Source organism: Pongo abelii, chromosome 12, assembly GCF_028885655.2.
Source record: "Pongo abelii isolate AG06213 chromosome 12, NHGRI_mPonAbe1-v2.0_pri, whole genome shotgun sequence".
NCBI lineage: Eukaryota > Metazoa > Chordata > Mammalia > Primates > Hominidae > Pongo > Pongo abelii.
This window is the reverse complement of record NC_071997.2, coordinates 53,729,334-53,747,860: the sequence shown is the minus strand read 5'-3', so window position 1 is coordinate 53,747,860 and position 18,527 is coordinate 53,729,334. Positions and strand designations below refer to the sequence as shown.

The window sequence follows — 18,527 nt, the reverse complement described above, 5'->3', positions numbered from 1 at the left end:
CTGATTGCAGTGTAGGTTGGATGCCCTGCTGATGTGCCTCCAGAGACCCTGTATCATAGCTTCTGCATTGGCAAACCACACCTGACTGTTAGAGAGCTCCACCAGAGTGGCCTTGACTGATGTGGCTTAGCACATCTGCACACTACTCCCACTTCAGTCTCTTCTGCACCACTTTGCCAGCATGCACTTGCCCATAGTCACCCCCCACATCACTTTTCCAGTGCATGTGTGCTCAGGCAGATCTCACCTCTCCTTCCCTGCCAGTGTGTGTGTTTGATGCATGCACCCCACCATGCCACTGCTGCCAGTGTGAGTGTACCCTACTCCCCTCCCTACTGCACCATCATTGCCAATCTAAATGCATGCATGGAGACCAACAACCCCATGCCACCATTGCCACTAGCATGAACGTGCAAATAGAAGCTGCTTGCTCTGTGCCCACCAAATCCCCACAACTATGCTGATACCATGGCAGACGTGAATATGTGCACAGACACCTTGGTTCCACCCTGCACTGCCACTGCCACGGGCATGAATACATTCATAGAGGCTGCCAGCCTTGCACCCACCAACAAAGTATCCTTGCTCCAACACTGCCACAGCTACAAACACCTGCATAGAGGATATCACATGTGTGTTTGCCAGTACCTCACCCCAGTAGATGAACATTCAACTTGCCATGCTGCCGCAGCTCCTGACACACACAAATGAGCACAAATACTGGTTCCACCACTCAATGAAGTGTTTTGGCTGTCATCACCCTTTGCAGTCTGGTGGCCATTGATGCAAAATATCTTAGCTCCTCCAGCACAGCAGGTTTCTAGCCTCAAAGGGCCAGAGAAGAGAGCCAGGGGTGATGCAATCCTGTTGGAGTGAGAGCATGCAGCCCAGCAATGCTGAGCTGAACTTCGGCCCTCTAAAATCTTCTAGAAATTAATGAAGTTCACTGAACCCACATTACAGCACAGTAAAACCACCAATGACATCAAAGCAGATAAAAAAAAAAAAATTCAAAGGACAGCAACATTTTTTTTTTTGAAACACTGTCTCACTCTGTCACCCAGGCTGCAGTGTAGTGGTGTGATCTTGGCTCACTGAAACCACCGCCTCCTGGGTTCAAGTGATTCTCCTGTCTCACCCTCCTGAGTAGCTGGAATTACAGGAACACACCACTATGCCCAGCTAATTTTTGTATTTTTAGTAGAGATGTTGTTTCGCTATGTTGACCAGGCTGGTCTTGAACTCATGACGTCAGGTGATCCGCCTGTCTCAGCCTCCCAAAGTGCTGGGATTACAAGCATGAGCCACTGTGCCTGACCAAAGGACAGCAACTTTAAAGACTGAAGAAACATCAGCTCACAAAGATGAGAGAGAACCAGTGCAAGAACTCTGGCAACTAAAAACCCAGGTTGTCTTCTTAACCTCCAAATGACCATACTAGTTCCCAAGCAATGGTTTTAGCCAGGATAAAATGGCCACAATGATAAAAACAGAATTCAGAATATAAATAGAAAAAAAAGATCATTGAGATTCAGTGGGAAATCAAAACCCAATCAAAGGATTCTAAGGAATATGATAAAATGATAAAGGAAATGAAGGGTGAAATGGCCATTTTAAGAAAGAACCAAACTGAACTGACTGAGATGAAAAACTCACTTCAAGAATTTCAGAACACAATCAAAAGTATTAACACCAGAACTAACCAAGCTGAGGAAAGAATTTCAGAGCTCAAAGACCAGTTCTCCAAAATAACTCAGCCAGACAAAAACAAAGAAAAAACAGTAAAGAAGAATAAACAAAACCTCTGAGACATATGGGATTGTGTAAAGAGACCAAATGTATAACTCATTGGCATCCATGAAAGACAGGAAGAGAAAGCAAGCAATTTGGAAAACACATTTCAGGATATCATCCATGAAAATTTCCCCAACTTCGCTAGAGAGGCCAACATTCAAATTAAGGAAATGCAGAGAACCCCTGTGAAATACTACACAAAAAGACCATCCACGAAACACATAGTCATCAGATTCTCTGAGGTCAAAATGAAAGCAAACATGTTAAAGGTAGCTACAGAGAAAGGATAGGTCACCTACAAAGGGAACCCTATCAGGTTAACAGTGGATCTCTCAGCAGAAACCCTACAAGTCAGAAGAGACTGGAGGTTGACATACAGCACTCTTTTTTTAAAAAATTTTTAAATTTTTTTTTATTATACTTTAAGTTCTAGGGTACATGTGCACAAAGCAGGTTTGTTACATATGTATACATGTGCCATGTTGGTGTCCTGCACTCATTAACTCATCATTTACAATAGGTATTTCTTTTAATGCCATCCCTCCCCACTCCCTCCACCCATGACAGGCCCCAGTGTGTGATGTTCCCCACCCTGTGCCCAAGTGTTCTCATTGTTCAATGCCCACCTATGAGTGAGAACACGCAGTGTTTGGTTTTCTGTCCTTGTGATAGTTTGCTCAGAATGATGGTTTCCAGCTTCATTCATGTCCCTACAAAGGACATAAACTCATCCTTTTTTGATGGCCGCATAGTATTCCATGGTGTATATGTACCACATTTTCTTAATCCAGTCTATCATTGATGGACATTTGGGTTGATTCCAAGTCTTTGCTATTGTGAATAGTGCCGCAATAAACATACGTGTGCATGTGTCTTTACAGTAGCATGATTTATAATCCTTTGGGTATATGCCCAGTAATGGGATTGCTAGGTCAAATGGTATTTCTAGTACTAGATCCTTGAGGAATTGCCACACTGTCTTCTACAATGGTTGAACTAGTTTACACTCCCACCAACAGTGTAAAAGCGTTCCTATTTCTCCACATCCTCTCCAGCACCTGTTGTTTCCTGACTTTTTAATGATCGCCATTCTAACTGGTGTGAGATGGTATCTCATTGTGGTTTTGATTTGCATTTCTCTGATGGCCAGTGATGATGAGCATTTTTTCATGTGTCTGTTGGCTACATAAATGTCTCTTTTGAGAAGTATCTGTTCATATCCTTTGCCCACTTGTTCATGGGGTTGTTTGATTTTTTTCTTATAAATTTGTTTAAGTTCTTTGTAGATTCTGGATATTGGCCTTTTGTCAGATGAGTAGATTGCAAAAATTTTCTCCCTTTCTGTAGGTAACCTGTTCACTCTGATGGTAGTTTCTTTTGCTGTGCAGAAGCTCTTTAGATCAATTAGATCCCATTTGTTGATTTTGGCTTTTGTTGCCATTGCTTTTGGTATTTTATTCATGAAGTCCTTGCCCATGCCTATGTTCTGAATGGTATTGCCTAGGTTTTCTTCTAGGGTTTTTATGGTTTTAGGTCTAACATTTAAGTCTTTAATCCATCCTGAATTAATTTTTGGATAAGATGTAAGGAAGGGATCCAGTTTTAGCTTTCTACATATGGCTAGCCAGTTTTCCCAGCACCATTTATTAAATAGGGAATCCTTTCCCCGTTTCTTGTTTTTGTCAGGTTTGTCAAATATCAGATGGTTGTAGATATGTGGCATTATTTCTGAGGGCTCTGTTCTGTTCCATTGGTCTATATCTCTGTTTTGGTACCAGTACCATGCTGTTTTGGTTATTGCAGCCTTGTAATATACTTTGAAGTCAGGTAGCATGATGCTTCCAGCTTTGTTCTTTTGGCTCAGGATTGTCTTGGCAATGTGGGCTCTTTTTTGGCTCCATATAAACTTTAAAGTAGATTTTTCCAATTCTGTGAAGAAAGTCATCGGTAGCTTGATTGGGATGGCATTGAATCTATAAATTACCTTGGGCAGTATGGCCATTTTCATGATATTGATTCTTCCTATCCATGAGCATGGAATGTTCTTCCATTTGTTTATGTCCTCTTTTATTTCTTTGAGCAGTGGTTTGTAGTTCTCCTTGAAGAGGTCCTTGACATCCCTTGTAAGTTGGATTCCTAAGTATTTTATTCTCTTTGAAGCAATTGTGAATGGAAGTTCACTCATGATTTGGCTCTCCATTTGTCTGTTATTGGTGTATAGGAATGCTTGTGATTTTTGCACATTGATTTTGTATTCTGAGACTTTGCTGAAGTTGCTTATCAGCTTAAGATTTTGGGCTGAGACAATGGAGTTTTCTAAATATATAATCATGTCATCTGCAAACAGCGACAATTTGACTTCCTCTTTTCCTAATTGAATACCTTTTGTTTCTTTCTCCTACATGATTGCCCTGGCCAGAACTTCCAATACTATGTTGCAGCACTCTTAAAGAAAAGAATTTCTAACCAAGAATTTCATATCCAGTCAAACTAAGCTTCATCAGTGAAGGAGAAATAAAATCGTTTTCAGACAAACAAATGCTAACGGAATTTGTTACCACCAGACGTGCCTTACAAGAGATTGTTAAGGGAGTGCTAAAACTGGAAAGAAAAGACCACTACCAGCCCACAAAAACAACTTAAGTACATAGACCAGTGACACTATAAAGCAACCACACAACAAGTCTACATAATAACCAGCTAAAAACACAATGACAGGATCAAATCTGCCCATATCAATACTAACCTTGGATGCAAATAGACTAAATACCCCTAGGAAAAGGCACAGAGTGGCAAGTTTGCTAAAAAGTCAAGACCCAACAGTATGCTTTCTTCGAGAGATCCATCTTAGATGCAATAACACCCACAGGCACAAAGAGATGGAGAAAAATCTACCAAGTAAACAAAAAATCAGAAAAAAGCAGGGACTGCTATTCAATTTCAGACAAAAAAGACTTTAAACCAACAAAAATCTAAAAAGACAAAGAAGGAGATAGCATATTGGTAACTGACTCAATTCAACAAGAAGGCCCGACTACTCTAAATATATATGTGCCCAACACTCAGATACATAAATCAAGTTCTTAGAGACCTATAAAAAGACTTAAATAACCACATAATAATAGTTGGAGACTTCAACACCTCACTGATGGTATTAGACAGATCATCAGTGCAGAAAACTAACAAAGATATTCAGGACCTGAACTAGTCACATGACAAAATGAACCTGTCATGTGTCTATAGTAGATAGACATCTAAAGAACTCTCCACCCAAAACAACAAAATATACATTCTTCTCATCTGCACATAGCACATACTCAAAGACCAAACACACAAATGACATAAAACAATATTCAACAAATTAAAAAATTCAAAATCATACCATGCACATTCTTGGATCACAGTGCAATAAAAACAAGATTAATATTAAGAAAATCACTCATAATGATAAAATTACATGGAAATTAAACAACCTGCTCCTGAATCACTTTTAGGTAAATAATTAAATTAAGGCAGAAATCAATAAATTCTTTGATACTAATAAGAACAAAGGCACAACATTCCAGAATCTTTGGAACACAACTAAAGCAGTGTTAAGAGAGTAGTTTTAGCAGTAAAAGCCCACATCAAAAATTTAGAAAGATCTTAAATTAACAACCTAACATCACCACTAGAGGAATTAGAGAACCAAGAGCAAACCAACACCAAATGTAGCAAAAGATTAAGAAATAACCAATATCAAAGCTCTGAACTGAAGAAAATTGGAAGTCGAAAACCATACAAAAGATCAATGAATTATTAATTTTTTTCTAAAATAATTAATAAGATATATAGACTACCAGCTAGACTAATAGAAAAAAAAAGGAGAGAAGATCCAAATAAACATAACCAGAAATGACAAAGGAGATACTACCACTGACCCAACAGAAATACAAAAAAACCCTCAGAGACTGCTATGAATACCTCTGTGAACACATTCTAGAAAACCTAGAAGACATGAATAAATTCCTCTAAACATACTATCTCCCAAGGTTGAACCAGCAAGAAATTGAATCCTTGAACAGATGAGATCTAAAATTGTGTCAGATATAAAAAGCCTACAAACCAGAAAAATTCATCCCAGGATCAAATGGATACATAACCAAATTCTACCAGGCATATAAAGAAGAGCTGGTACCATTCCTATTGAAATTGTTCCAAAAAATTGAGGAGGAAGGACTGTTTCCTAACTCATTTGTTATCATCCAGATGCCAAAACCTGGTAGAGGCACAACAAAAAAAGAAAACTTCAGGCCAGTATCTTTGATGAACATGGATGCAAAAATTCTCAAGAAAATACTAGCAAACTGAATCCAATAGTGAAGTGACATCATTGTTTAGGGTGATACCTGAGGTTCATTGTCCCATGGCCATGGAAGACTAGGATGCAGACACACAGGAGTGAGGTTAAGAGTGGAAGTTTAATAGCTGAAAGAAAGAGAAAAACTCTCTGTGCAGAAAAGGGTCTTCGAGAAAAAAATCTGCAGAAGTTTTATAGATGAGCTTGTCTGGTTTACATAGGGCATGAAAGATTGGTTGGACCACGTGTACCATTTGCATAGTACACAAAGAAGCTGGCTGCCCTACTCTAATCTTTTATTATGCATATGGGTTCTCTACCTAGTTCGTGCCATGTTGCCTGCTTTTTTTTTACTGTACACGTGGTGACAAAGAAAAGGGAAGATGGAGCCTCCATGTTGAACATACCTGGCTTCCAGGTAGGCTTTTCGTATTGGCACAGCTGCCAGCATTCACCTGTGCAAGTTTCCAGCTTGTTTATCTATGTTTGCAGCTTGATTTTACAGGCTGCTCTTTGTTAAAAGGGAAGCCTTGCTGAGCCTCATTAACCTCACTATCTGGATAAATAATTTATTTTTAGTTCCTGTATCAATAACACATCAAATAGTTAATCTATCACAGGCAAATAGGCTTTATCCCTGGGATGCAAGGTTGGTTCAACATATGTAAATCAATAAATATGATTCAACACATAAATAGAACTAAAAACAAAAATCACATGATTATCTGAATAGATGCAGGAAAGGCTCTTAATAATATTCAACATTACTTTATGTTAAAAAAAAAAAACTCTCAACAAACTAGGCATTGAACAAACATACTTCAAAATGCTAAGAGCCATCTATGACATACCCACAGCCAACATTATACTGAATGGGCAAAAGCTGGAAACACTCCTCTTGAAAACCAGCACAAGATGAGGATTCCATCTCTCACCACTAGTATTCAACATGGTACTGTCAGTCATAGCCAGAGCAATCAGGCAAAAGAAAGAAATAAAAGGCATCCAAATAAGAATTGAGGAAGTAAAACTATTCCTGTATATAGATGATTTGATTCTGTTCCTAGAAATCCCCATCATCTCTGACCATAAACTCTTGATCTAATAAACAACTTCAGCAAACTTTCTGGATACAAAATCAACGTATGAAAATCAGTAGCATTCTTATATACCAGTAATATCCAAACAGAAAGCTAAATCGAGAATGCAATCTCATTCACAATAGACAGAAAAAAAAGAATAAAATACCTAGGAATATACCTAACCAGGGAGGTGAAAGATCTCCAAAACAAGAATACAAAACACTACTCAAATAAATCAGAGACAACACAAACAAATGGAAAAACATTCCATGCTCATGGATATGAAGAGACATTGTTGAAATGGCCATACTGCCCAAAGAAATTTACAGATTTAGTGCTATTCCTATGAAACTATCAATGACACTCTTCTCAGAATTAGAAAAATCTGAGAAGAAGTGCCAGAACAGCCAAGGCAATCCTAAGCAAAAAGAACAAAGCTGGAGTCATCACATTACTCAACTTCAAAATATACTGAAAGGCAACAAATAGCAAAACAGCATGGTACTGTTGCAAAAACAAACACATAGATCAATGGAACAGAGTAGACAGTCCAGAAATAATACCACATATCTATAAACCATCTGATCTTCACAAAGTCAACATAAACAAGCAGTGGAGAAAGGACTCAGTAAGTAGTGTTGGTATAACTGGCTAGCCATATGCATAAGATTGAAACTGAACCACTTCCTTACACCATACAACAAAAATCAACACAAGGTGGACTAATCACTAAATCTGAAACCTAAAACTATAAAAACCCTGAAAGATAACCCAGGAAATACTATTCTGGACATATACCCTGGCAAAGATTTCATGACAAAGATGCCAAAAGCAATTGCAACAAAAAGAAAAATTGACAAATGAGATCTAATTAAAATAGATAGCTTCTGCATAGCAAAAGAAGCTATCAACAGAGGAAACAGACAACCCATAGAGTGGGAAAAAATATTTGCAATCTATGCATGTGAGAAAGGTCTAATGTTCAGAATCTATAAGGAACTTAAATCAAGAAGCAAACAAAAACCCTGCTAAAAAGTGGGCAAAGGACATGAACAGACACTTTTCAAAAAAAGACATACACATGAGCAACAAGCATATAAAAAATGCTCATCACTAATCATTAGAGAAATGCAATCCAAAGCACAATGAAATGTTATCTCACACCATTCAGAATAGCTATTATGAAAAAGTAAAAAAATAACATGCTGGCAGGGTTGTGAGGAAAGGGAACAGTTTGTGTACTACTGGTGGGAATGTAAATTAGTTCAGCCATTGTGGAAAGCAGTTTGGAGATTTTTTCAAATAGCTCAAAGTAGAATTATTATTTGACCTAGCAATCCCATTATTGGGTATATATCCTAATGAATATAGATCATTCTACCACCATAACATACATGCATATGTATGTTCATTACAGCACTATTCACAGTAGCAAAGATATGGAATTAACTTAAGTGCACATCAACAGTAGACTGAATGAAGAAAATGTGATACATATACACCATGGAATACTATGCAGCCATGAAGAAGAGTTAGATCACATATTTTGCAGGAAAATGAATGGAGCTGGAGGCCATTATCCTAAGCAAACTGACACAGAAACAGACAGAACAGAAAAACAAATATCAAATGTTCTCTCTTATAAGTGGGAGCTAAACATTGAGAATATAGGGACATAAAGTAGGGAACAACAAACACCAGGGCCTACTCAAAGATGGAAAATGGGACAAGGGTGAGGATTGAAAAACTACCTATTAGGTACTATGCTTATCAACAAGGTGATGAAATAATCTGTACACTAAATCCCCACGGCATCAATTTACCAGTAGCAAACTTGCACATGTACAATGGAATTTACATAAAGGTTTTTTAAAAATGTTAAATATATGTTAAATATATCTATAATACATAAATATTATATATAACATATAAACTATGAATATAATAAAGCAGCTGTATAAATATCAGGATATAATAGAAAGTTATAGGTATAATTTAACTGAGTCAATAATAAAGAAACACAGCAGATGACTTCCCCAAATAGGAAGTCTTTAAGCAGAAAATCTCAAGACGGAGAAATCCAAAATTTCTTGCCTTTTTACCATTTGTTTAGTGGCTATATGCTGTAGAATAAAGGAAAAGGCCTAAATTAAACAAAGTTTTACTTATTTACACACTGTAACACTCTAATCCCCTTCCCATCAGAAACTAGCAAGCACATAGACATGTTTCTAGCCACATGCTGCCAATTGGAACTACTGAAAAAGAAAATCTCAAGACATCAGAGCTCCAGTGCTTTGATTTTGATTTTTTATTATGCCTTGTGACCTTGTGTATGAACTTAACTTTAAAGGGTCTCAGTTTCCTCATTTTTAACATGTTAAGGATTAGACTAGATTACTAGATTTTTGTATCTTTTCTTCTGGGCACAGTTCTTTATTTAAATAAAATTTTATGTGGAAACTCTCTATCAATATAGATGAAAGAAAAACTGCTCTGACTGAAGTTGGAGTGAGAAACAGAAGAAATTACTGAGTTAATGAGTTAGGTATACTTAAAGATACTTATCTTTAACCAGGAATAAGATAAGAATATGTACTAAAATATTGATCCTATACCTTTCTCTTTTATATCATTTGTTAACATTTTCATGTTGCATGGGAAAGAAAATAAATGACAGATTCAGAAAATCTCATAGGTTGACCAAATAGTCCTATTGACTAAGTTATAAAGAACTATCAAGGATTCATGCAAAGGCAGATAAATTAGTTAGTATTCACTGAAGCATTTCCTTGGAGTAAGTTCTACTTGAACTGCTTAAAAATGTTATTTCATATAATTTTCATAACTCTTTTATCTCCATTTTACAAAAAGAAAGAAACTGAGACAGAAACATTAACTTGCTCAAGGTCACATAGCTTAGTAATAGACCCAGTTTTCAAACTATATCACCTGATTTCAGAGACTAGCATCATAACACTTTCCTTTGCTTCTCTTATTCCCTGCAGAGTAGTTTAAAGCGGTGGCTCTCAACTTGAGTATGCATCAAAACCACCTGAAAAGCTTGTAAACCATGGATTGCACCTTCCCCCCACCCAGCATGTCTAGTTCAATGTATCTGGAGTAGAGCATAAGAATTTACATCTTTAAGTTCTGAAGTATACTACTTGAGAAGAAATTATGATAAACAACCAAACTATTAAAAGTAATTTATAAAGCATAAACCATTGCTGCCATTTTAATGAAAGTTTTTAAAGTAATAAATGAAAGGCAAGGAAGGAAAGTACAGAACAATATATATGTATAAAGTTCTACAATTTTGTAAAGAAAAATAATTAAAAGCAAGAAAATCTAAATATATGGAACATTTAATCTTACATATAATAATACAGTAGTCAATACTTATGTAGTATTTCCTATACACAGATAGTCTGCTAATCACTCTACTTATTTAATCTTCGCACAAACCCTATAAAATAGATCCTATATTTTTTCCATTATACAGATAAAATAAGTCAGCAACCGGCAAACAGATAAGACAGGGTTTGATTTTTTTGCAGTCTGCTTTTGAGTCTGAATTATTCCCATCCTAGTCCTCACTAAAAGATACTTGTGTATTCTTGATTTTGATTGAGAACTATCTAGGGAAACATATTTTAAGCATGAAGATAATTTATACTCATCAGATGGACAACGTTAGAATGAATGTGTGAGAAGAAAGGCATTTGCATGCACTCGCAGTGGCAGTGTTTATTGGTGGAACTATTCTGGATAGTAAGTTGGCAAAGTATAGCAGAGGCTTTAAAAAAACTTATACTGTTTGACCTATAATATAAAGTTACAGTGATTTCCATTAAAGAAATACTTAGGTTGCTTCACAAAAATCTCCATGCACAAAAATATTCATTTCAATATTTCATTTAAAAATAAATCAGTGAAATGAGGAGATTTTTTTTAAAAAATGACTAACTAAAGCTTACTAGGAAGCAATTAAGTATGTGGCTATTGCTCTGAAGTGATCAATACAAAAGGGCAATCACCTTATTTTCTTATGTTAAAAAAGCATCATGGAGAACACTGTGTATAGTGTGGGCTAATATAATTTTAAAATATAATAACCTAAGGGAATTAACCAAAAAAACCAAACTAGATGATTTAAGTTACACATAGGACAAAAAAAATATGAAAAGAATAATGGATTATAATTTAAAAAACAGCAAAGGAGAACAGTTAAAACCTACACAAAGGAAAATAAAAACCTCAAAATACACAATCACTTTAAAAGTATTTAAAGCAAAGATATGGAATCAATTTAGGTGCCCATAAATGGTGGATTGAATAAAGAGAATGTGGTACACACACACCATGGAATACTATGCAGCCATAAAAAAGAATGAAATAATGTCCTCTGTAGTCACAGGGATGCAGCTGGAGGTTATTATCCCAAGTGAAGTAACACAGAAACAGAAAGCCAAATACTGCATATCCTCACTTATACATGGGAGCTAAACACTGGGTACACACAGACATAAAGATGAAAACGATAGACACTGGGGACTCCAAAAAGTGGAAGGGAGAGCGGAAAAAGGGTTGAAAAACTTCTATTGAGTACTATGTTCATTATCTGGGTAATGGGATCAATAGAAGCCCAAACCTTAGCATCACGCAATATACTTGCGTGAGAAACCTGCACATGTACCCACTGAATCTAAAATAAAAATTTTTTAAAATAAGAAATATAAAACTACTTAAGATAAATATTACATTTAGCTCAAAAACAACACCTATATATTTGTTGTTTTCTTGAAACACTTAAAATCAAATGACAGAAAAAAACACAAAAACATAAAAATGAAGCAACACATAATAAAATGTAGCCAATGTGTACAACGATTACATAAGACAAAATAGAACTCTAGAAAAATAAAATGACAATAGATACATTTCATTAAAACCAAAATCCACATAAAGATTAAGTCATTAATCATTATGTGCTAATCTGCAGCATTAATATAACCAAACTCTTAGATACATAATAGAAATTTGGGAAAATATAATTGTTTATTCTCTAGAGCAAAGTGACCAAAACACCCAACTGGATAGGTTGCAAGAATAGAAAATAGTTATTTCCCATAATTGAAGGTTAATGGCTTCAGATACTACTTGATTTAACAGCTCTTCTTAGTTTGACTCTCTCTTCATTGATGCAAGTTGCTGCAGCAGGACCAACTTTTATTCCACTCTCTGTCCCCAGGTAGCAATGAGGGATGTGATGGTTCTCTTCCAACAATTTCGGCTGAGGTTTTATTGTCTCAATAGACCATATGAAGAAAGCAATACTCTGGTCGATCCAGCATAAGCCACACTGCTGGGGTAGAGTCAGCTCTACTGAAAGCACATAAAGAATGGGGGAGGGAGGAGGGATGAGAAATGACTGAACAACATAAATAAGTCAGTCACTTTAGTATATCTGCTAAATATGCAATCATAAGCAAAACAAAGTAGCTTATGTAATATGTATTATTCCAGAGTACATAATGGTGGTTGAGAGTTGCGAGGACTGTACTCCACATATCCTCTATTCCAGGACTCAGGCTGAGAGGATTGAGACATCATTTTTGTGCAAAGAAAAAGAGAGGTAGAGGGCTGGCAGAGCACCACAATGTCTCTTAAAGCTTCTGCTCCCACATAGCGTTGGTGAACTCCACTCACATTCCAATGGTCAAAGCAGGTTACAAACCTAGCCCAAAGTCAAAGTAATGGGGGGTATATTTCTGTGCATTGAAGTCACATGGCAGCGGGCAAAGATGTATAATCAATATTCTTACAGGCAAGTGGAAGGAAACGGGGCTTATTAATTGTGAATACAACCTACACCACTTTTGTATTTCTCAATATAATTCTAAGTTTGGGATTGTTAAAATGTAAAATTTAACTAGGATGAGAAATTTAATTTTTTTGTTGGTATCTACCTGTGTCACTGTCCCTGTCTCCATTTTATCTCAGAAATTTAATTGTCTATTCTCTATCTATCATATTCTCTTTGTGTCCTACGGTGTTTAGAATGCCCTGCAGTGTTTTATTATTATTATTAATTAAGCTGACCCACTGTGCAAATAATTGGAAATGCTATGAACTCCAAAATATCAGGATATTATCAGTGAATCAGCAAGAGAAGAACTAATCTATAGAATGAGTATGTTTTAAACACAGAGCAAAACACTCAAACTGACAAGGTGACTGTTAATCCATTTCTTCAACAAATTGCTAAGATAGTCTCTAATTAGAAGAAGATAAATGACTTCTTCAGCCTTTGCGAATTCAAAAAACACACACAAACACACTATCTTCCCGACCCACCCATCAGAATTTTTCATACACACATACATGATGTAAGTTGCTATGGTGATATGCTCATCTCCATGGCAATTGATCATTTTATTTCTGTAAATATCCATTGTCTCTTAATAGACAAATTATAGGCTATCAACCCAAAGATTTGAATCTTCAAAGAATATATAAAACAAACTCACATAAAATAAATTCCCACCCAAGAAAAAATGTTATTCCCAATAATAACAACAATGGACAAAGCAAAAACTTAGAAAATTAATAGCTAGAATGAAGCTATAAAAGTACATTTTTTTGGAAAATAAAAGCTTCCAAATAGCTGCAAATGTTCAAAATGACAGCTTTCTCACAATAGGTATGCATGATGCAACTCAGCTTCTAGCTGTAGTTTGTGTGTAGTTGTAACAATCATCGGCAGAAAATGAAATTCAGGATTCTGACTGCCAGAAAGTAATCATTGTAAAATTTGTCTACCTTCTGGAAAAAAATCATTTATAATCATATACAGAAAGTCATAAACATTGACTAAAGTATGAATAAATTGAAAACTCCTGACTTAGAGAGTGAGATAAAAGATAGTGACTTCAAACCCTGGTACGATTTGAAAATTTGACATTTAAATATATAACCGATATGTGTCTTTACATGTTAACTATAACAACAACAACAAAAAAATGTATATGCATTGTCATTGGATTCTGGTAAATTTTATGATGCAAAAAAGACAGTTTGGAAGAGGGGGTTCAATCAGCTGCTTTTTGTAAACAATTTAACATTTCAGGTTTAATAGTAGCATTTGCTCTAACATGAAGTCCATTAAAAACACTTTTATATTCCTGAGAGGCTTCATCAATTCTAGCACATCAATTTATGAAATTATTTTGAAATTCAATGGTCCATATGAAAGTAATGACTGGAACCTTAAGTTATACAAATAAAAGTAGGGCAAGTAGAAACATCAAATATCCACAAACACAAATTAGGACATGGATTATAAATACTTTTTATTTAACTCCAATAAGGTATGAAAAAGCATACATAGAAAAACTGGAAGATTAAACAATCAGATTGATAGAGTTAATTTCAAATATTTGGTTTGTTAAAATTAACTTTATAAGAAAAATATCTTTCAAAAGTAAAAAATAAAGAAAAAAATTTAAAAATAAATATTCTGAAGTCCAACCATGAGAACATGACTTATTTTGATGAACATTAAAAAGCAAGAGAGTGAGAGAGCAAACAATCTTCACCATCCATTTATTATCTCCACAATGTTGCATTTTTAGATGTCCCATAATCATTTAACCATCCCTGGTTGATGGATAATTTTGCACATATTCAATATTGTATTAAAATCGAAGGTCATATATTGATATTACCTCTTGAAAAATATATCTGATGATGCTATGTTCTTCTGGAATGTTAGTCTTTCTCTTACTGATTTTTAGGAGAATTTTAAATAGGAAGTTAGCAGTGGTTTCCTTTCAAGTAAAGCAAATTATTCTTGTTTAAATATGTGGATTATTTATATAATATTTGGGCAAACTGATTTTTCTAATGGGAACAACAAATCCAGAAAGAAGTAGGCAGATAGAAATTTATATTTGTTTATACAAAAAGTATCCAGCAAAATATAAAATATCTAGCTACCCAAATATTATATAAATAACCTAAATGTGCGTCCTTATTCCCTTTGGTCTCCTATAGCATCTAATATTAATGAATGTTCAAAAACAAATCTGTGCCACATTACTTGATGAAGAGTTTAGTGGGGAGATTACATATTGGCCTATTTGTAGGCAAGCAGTTATCTTTTTGTTCTTAACTCTCACCTGCTTTTGGTCAATGATGACAAAGTATAGTCAGAAATATGTACCAAATATCATTTTAATGTATGCACCTCTACTCACAAAATAATGTTTAATATAATTGGAAATAAATATCCACCAAAGAATACTGAGATTGGAACCAGAAGGCAACATATGCTATTTGTAGTCTTGTTGCAGCCGGTAGGTGTACAGGATGTCATGAAATAACAGAAACCTCAAGTGGCTATAGACATGGAGGGGATTGTATTGATCGGTTAGCGTTTTTCATACGTTATGGGTTAATGCATGATACCGAGAAAGCCATTTGCTCAAAGATGTTATGGCTCCAATATTAAAAACATGTTTCAAGTCACCCTCATGAGAAGTGAGACAAAGTGAGAGGCTTATGACTGTATCTTTTCTGTGACCTTGTCTTAATCCTCTATAACTCAAGGGGGCCATCAACATATATCTTAATGCTCACTATCATATGTCAAAAATCATTAATTACCTAACTATTATATGCTAAATAGAAAAAAAAAATTGGAATCTTCACCTTTCCCCATCCATCGTCACACAGATAGAGGCCAGTAGTCTGCCTCAAACAAACATATTTCAAGTTCCCCACAAAGATATCTTAAAAGGAGCACTAGGGGAAAAAAAGAGACAGACAAGATGACCGTTATTCATCAATATAGCTATTATAACTAGCTGAATTCAGGGGATTCAAAATTTCTTTTCCAGTGAAGTTTATGAAATTTTTACACACTAGGGCTTCTTGTGACTCATATTAGGACCCTATATTTGAAATCTCTATATCCTAATGAATGAATAATTCCCTAAATCGACCCCTTTTTTTTTTTTTTTTTGTTACAAAAGCCCCTCCCTTTCTGTCTTTTATCTCCATGTGAACATCACAAAAAAACCTAGCCTATTAGCCAGCTCTAGTCATCTCATTAATTTATGCTGGGCTTAAGAATTCTGTGGTTCACCAGGAGGCAGAGCTTGCAGTGAGCCAAGTTCGTGCCACTGCACTCCAGCCTGGGCGACAGAGCGAGACTCCATCTCAAAAAAACAAACAAACAACAAAAAAGAATTCTGTGGTTCAGTTTCCGAGCTAAGTGTCCTGGAAACTACACACAACCTGCCCTCCTAACATCTGCAAGAAAAGGTGATAAAGAGAAGAAAAGATAGAATAGAAAGCCATAAAACATGGAGCATATCAAATAGAAGCCTCATACACTTAATATAGAATAATAATTAAAGGAAATATAAGCAGATACCAAATTTAGGAGTTGCCAAAATTCTTCTCTAAATATTTTATCTGATTGCTAGAGTTGATTGTAAAGACTGAGATGTTTTCAAGGATTGATCATTATGCATTTATTTATTTGAGCATTTAAGTCTATGAATTTTTTTCAGCATCATTTTAGTCACTATCATTATTTCCTATTTTGCAATCTCAACTTTTATCTTTTTTCTTTTATTCAATAGTTGTTTATGAAAAACATATTTAATTTTCAGGAGTTCTCTCTTTCTCTGTTTCTTTCTCCTCTCTCTTTCTCTCTGTCTCTCTCAGCATCTAGTGTTTTTGAGAGAAAATATATTATTCCTATTTTGAGTAATTAATTGAACTTTTTTATTTGTGAAAATGAGAGATTTGTAGAGACAAATATATATGTAAGACAAATATATATGTAAAATATAGAGAATATATTAATGTATGAGAAATATATTTGTTCAAATATATATTTTAAGTATAATGTATATGTGTTAAAAATATGGTATAATGAGACAAGTAGGATATATTGTTAGGATACCAGATTTGAAGGTTAAAGGAAGGTTTTCCTGAGGAATGGACAAATTGATAACTGCAAGATATAAGAAAGGAGTAGAGGAGTCAGGAGTGAAGCGGGGTAAAGAAAATACATCATGTAAAGGAGAACAGCTCATATTTGGTACATTACAGAAAGGAAGAAGGAAGGAAGGAATCGAGGATGAGAGGAAGCAGTGGAAGGACAGTGCTATGATTTGAATATCTGTCACCTCCCAAAATCATGTTGAAATTTAATCCCCAATGTGGCAGTATTGAGAGGTGTATTATTGGGTTACTGTGGGAGTGGGATTGGTGGTTTTATAAAAAGAAACAGTCCTGGGGTAGCACAATCAGCCCCCTCACCATGTGATGACCTGCACTGCCTTGGATTCTGCCGAGGGTCTCCACTAGCAGGAAGACTCTCACCACATGCGTACACTCAGCCTTGGACTTCTCAACCTCCATCCCTGTAAGAAATAAATCTTTTTACTTGTAAATTACTCAGTCACATGTATTCTGTTATAAGCAATAGGAAATGTACTAAGACAGAAAACTGATGGCAAAGAGAAAACAATGGCCCTTTCCAGAAATAAATAGGAAGGATAGCTACAGTTTAAAATGTGAGTGGGAATGAGTAGCTACAGATGAATTTGGAAAAGTCAGCATAAAGCAGAATGACCTTGAAAGCCACATGAAGGCATTTGAATGGTTTCCTATAAACAATGGAGAGGCAATTATAGATTTTTAGCAGAAGAATGGCATAATAATATTTCTAGAAATATAACTAGTCCAGAATAAAAAACAGACTGGAGAAGACACACGGGGAATGGGGGAATCCTTCTTAAAAAAAATTTTATTTTTCTTACCCAAGTAAGAATTAGTAGTAGCCCCTAACGAAGCAGGAGCTAGTTAACAGAGTATGATTTCAGGTTTGGAAATATTTGGGAGGAAAAATGGAGAGGAATTGGCAAGTAACTAGGCATGTATGGTGAAGAAGTCAAAAGGTCACTCTGATTAGCTACAGATTTCTAGTTCTGAAGGGATGATGGCTACACATTGGAGAAAGAATGGTTTCTTCAAGGAGTGGTGCTGAGGAAAATAAATATCCACATGCAAAAGAATGAGACTAGATACTTATACCACACATAAAAATCAACTCAAATGAATTAAAGATTTAAGTATAGACTTGAAACTGTAAAACTCCTAAGGAAAACATAGGGGAATGCTTCATGATATTTATTATGGCAATGGTTTCTTTGGATTAATGTGAAAAGCACAAGCAGCAAAAGAAAAAAATAAGCAAGTGGGAAGACATCAAACTGCAAGACTTCTGCACA

General features: G+C 35.5%; 1 long non-coding RNA gene across 2 annotated transcripts in view; it reads right to left on the bottom strand.

Annotated features, from left to right (window-relative positions):
• The window catches only part of LOC129057665 (uncharacterized), a 134,043-nt gene that overhangs the window by 88,753 nt on the left and 26,763 nt on the right, over positions 1 to 18,527 (bottom strand). The window contains exon 2 of one of the 2 annotated variants that reach the window (XR_008522333.2): positions 12,258 to 12,603. The exons of the other annotated variant lie outside the window; for it this stretch is intronic. This is a non-coding gene — a long non-coding RNA (uncharacterized LOC129057665). Of the gene's footprint in view, positions 1 to 12,257; positions 12,604 to 18,527 lie in introns of those variants that run through there. 2 annotated transcript variants of the gene reach the window in all.